Source organism: Polyodon spathula, chromosome 18, assembly GCF_017654505.1.
Source record: "Polyodon spathula isolate WHYD16114869_AA chromosome 18, ASM1765450v1, whole genome shotgun sequence".
NCBI classification, from domain to species: domain Eukaryota; kingdom Metazoa; phylum Chordata; class Actinopteri; order Acipenseriformes; family Polyodontidae; genus Polyodon; species Polyodon spathula.
In genome coordinates, this window is record NC_054551.1 from 33346700 (window position 1) to 33350803 (window position 4104).

Here is a 4104-nt window from a genome sequence, read left to right on the forward strand (position 1 = left end):
AAACCACTGAGAGGTTCGGAGAAACAGTATGTTTTTCACCACATGGCATGGCTGGCGGGGAACACTGTGGATCGCTCGACACACAGCAACTGTTGTTTCTACTTACCTGCAGTGCTCAGGGCTGGGTCCTGCTAATGGTGACTGGTGATGGAGAGACTGGTGACTGGTTCCACCTAGTGGAAAAAAAAAGTACTGCTTTAAATGCATTCTCTCTCTCTCTCTCTCTCTCTCTCTCATATGTTATATGATGACAGATCCCACTGACCCACCCTTTTAAATGCCAATGTTTATTGAATTCATTGTGAATCAATACAGTTATCACTGTAAAGATTACAAGAAGGTTAGATCTAGCTTTATTTTAGCCTATTTTGGACTGATTTTTTTTTTTTTAAATAGTTATTATAGAGTTCATACTGTGCTGTACAGTATGTTTGTTTTCAGCGCTACAGGAGACCTTCTTAAAGTTTTAGTATGGAAACAGTCCAAATGTATTAGAAGTAACATCGCTTGGGTCCAAGGGCAGAAGCTGGGTTCAAGGGCAGAAGTTGGGTTCAAGGGCAGAAGCTGGGTCCAAGGGCAGAAGTTGGGTTCAAGGGCAGAAGTTGGGTTCAAGGGCAGAAGTTGGGTTCAAGGGCAGAAGCTGGGTCCAAGGGCAGAAGTTGGGTTCAAGGGCAGAAGCTGGGTCCAAGGGCAGAAGCTGGGTTCAAGGGCAGAAGCTGGGTCCAAGGGCAGAAGCTGGGTCCAAGGGCAGAAGCTGGGTTCAAGGGCAGAAGCTTGGTTCAAGGGCAATTTTTTCAGCTGTGAGAGGTAACAACTGACATTCTCTTGCTGGTTTGATTTAATTTACTTCAAATGTTACAATATCCTGAGCTATGCTTGTCAAATGTGTACCAGAGCCTAAAGGAATATTATTGAGTGAGAGCATCTGCTTTTCTTTACAGTAATAAAAACACCGTTGGCACGAATTATACTGTAATATTTTCAGGAATTTTCATTTACAGTGGAAATTTTATCAATATGTCGCATGCCCTTTTTAAAAAGAAATTGTTATAATCATCAGCACCCTAATAGCATCTCTGGAATGTGTGCAGACTGACAAGCTGTGGTCTGATGCACACACACACATGCCTCATGTTCATTAATATTGTATCTAACACAAGGAGCAGCAAAGGTTCTCACTCTGGAGCTGCAGGCTATTGCTGATACAGTCTAACACCACTTGTCTGAATATTGATGGCTCTGTCCTTAGCATTTCTACAGCCTCTGTATTTACAACATTTTCCAGAACAGGGTTGGACAGCATTACCTAGACAAAGGAAATCAAATTAAAACACTGGGAAAAGTTAATGCTTAAAAAACATACAAAAAATATTATCCCCTTCAGTCCCTGTGTGTATAAATATATCACGTTATGTTTTCTTATCTATGTATCTATTTTATAATGCATAATGTTTTTTTTTGTTGTTGTTGTTTTGTTTTTTCAAAGTTTTGGCAGGGCAACTTCTCAAACTCCACACAAACTATTTAAAAATTTCTAAAAATGTATTTTTTAAAAGAAGTGATGGAATAGTGATATTATGAATTTATCATTAGAAACCAATGGCTCATTATTAATAGACTAAGGTTTTGTTTTTTTCATTCAAATGCATATTATAGTGTATAGCGTTCCGGTATCCAAATATACATTCTAACTGCTAGTAAACATGTGCACAAAATAAAAAAAAAAAATGCTACAAACAAAATTAAATGTTGAAAAACAGTACCCTCTGCTGGCCAATATGTATACTTTTTTTCAAGCACAGTACTGTCCCCTGTTATTGCCATTAGATGGTCCAGCAATACATTCATTTTCTTTGGTAAATGAGGTTTTTGTATTGCTTATGTTGTGTGAGTCATAGAAGTTTTTAGGAAAAAATAACTTACAGATTATCTCTGCATATTCTTTTCTTGTTATTGTGTGAACAGAAAGTCAGAATCAGGACTATCAGAACACAGAAGTCTTTTGGGAGGAATTCAAAGTATAATGGAAATCATTTGACTGCTGTATTATATTTATAAGGAACTGATACTTTTCATTATATAGTGCAATGTGATAAAGGTGTGTGATAAATGCCCAAAAGCACTCCAAAACTAGATTGTTTTTTGTATTTGTTGCACAACATTCAAAGTTGCCTATTAGGACTGCCACATGTGTCTTGAAAAAACATTGCACCATAAGATGACCTGTATTGTGATATGCTTGTGATTGTTACAGCCTTAGAAATAAATGCAGGCTTACAGGGCTGTCTGTGTTTTTGGACCTCTGTACACAAGTATACACATACACTGTACCAGGTAACCATTCCAGGCTTGGTTGACCCGGAACAGGAGTCTAGTGGATGGAGCTTCACAGTGCAGCCTTATGAACTGCAACCCAGCACTTTCACATATTTTGCTATACTTCCTTCTGTACAAATCAATGAGTATTAAAGATACAGTGGAGGTCTTGATACCTGTACTGTGAGTAGAATGCTAGTGAGGGACATTCTGGGGTTCCAAGCCTCTTTACTGTCAAGGAAGTTGATACATGGTCTTCCAGAGTCTTTATCCACTAGACGCCATTGAAAACAAAACAAAAAAAATCAGCATACACAGCAGCCTGTAAGAACTGTATAGCATCGCGGAAGGCACACCAAAGGTTAGCGATATTGCTTTACTAATGCAAATACAAGGCCATCATTTAACACACACAATCCTGCATTCATTTGATATTGTTATTCGCACCAGTAACAGTAAACATATCATGCAGAAGTGTCCTCAAACTTACCGTTTGGATGGAACGGGATAGTGTTGAATACAATGGTTGGTGGGACAGAGTTGTAACCCTCACTGTATCGTAGATACAGCTGAACAATGCCCCCTTTGGATAGGAGAGATGTTGTTTATTAATTGAAGGTATGGCAGGAATGTAAAGAGAGTGATATACAGTTTCAGTGGATGACTAGGCATGGCATAGCAATTGAGTCCAGGTGTTGCAGCATTGTGTTCCTTTTCAAGGTCATGCAGACAGAATCAACCAACCCATTTGTGTGACTATGTGGACTGCATTCCTCACATAGAAAAGGACTTTGTCGTGGGAGGTTTTTTCAAATACGATGCCTTTCCACCCACATTGGCACAGATCCCTGGACTATAGACACATCGAACACAGGGTGCTGCTGACAAAGAAATCTGGCAGAATACATTACAAAGCCTTTTTTGAAAGAATTTTCACCCACACATACTGTACTGTACAAGTGGATAAAGCTTAGAGAACACGAATGCAGACTCTGTGAGTCACCTCACTGTAACGAGCTGTACTGAGTATTTCAACAGATTTGCACTGTTCAAATAAGTACAGTATTTGCTCAGCTTGTTATAGTGTATAAACAAATCAGTTTGATATAGAAGGGGGCTTGGTGGAAGACTCACTTTTATTAAACAGGAACATACTTCTAAATACCACATTTGCTCTAAGTGTCTGTAATAGGCAAGCCAACTGAAAGTTATAGATTTTTCACCATTCTCTGTTTTCATAACATTTTCATTAGCATTGCATACTGTGCTAGTAGATAACAGAGCATAAAAGTGTCTGTGAAGCAGCATTGCAACATACTGTGACCCCTGCTGGTGAGACAAGATTACAAGCTCTATGTGCACTTCATCCAGAGTGCTTTTTACCCCAAGGCTGGAGGGCAGTAACTGCCCCTGATGACCTGTAATTACCACGACTACAAACTGCTTTTGCTGGATGACCCAAGTTTGCAGCTGCGTTTCTATCACCAATTTAATCGACTGCCTGATTCTTCGATACCAATAAAGCTGCTGCTTTAAAATCTATGTTGAAAACCGCCCACTGTGTCACCGTATTGAACAGACAAGCAGCTCACCTTCCCACAGAGAATCTGGCTACCCATTCCAGCAGGTTGTCATTCACAGGACGACTTATCCCTGTGCAAACCTCAAGGTTGAATTTGAGGCCACTGTTAAAATTACAACTAGGGGTGTGTGCACCTGGTATTTATTTCACCTTCCTATTTCCATTGCAAATCTTTCACAAATAGGGGGTGGGGTGGGGTGGGGGGG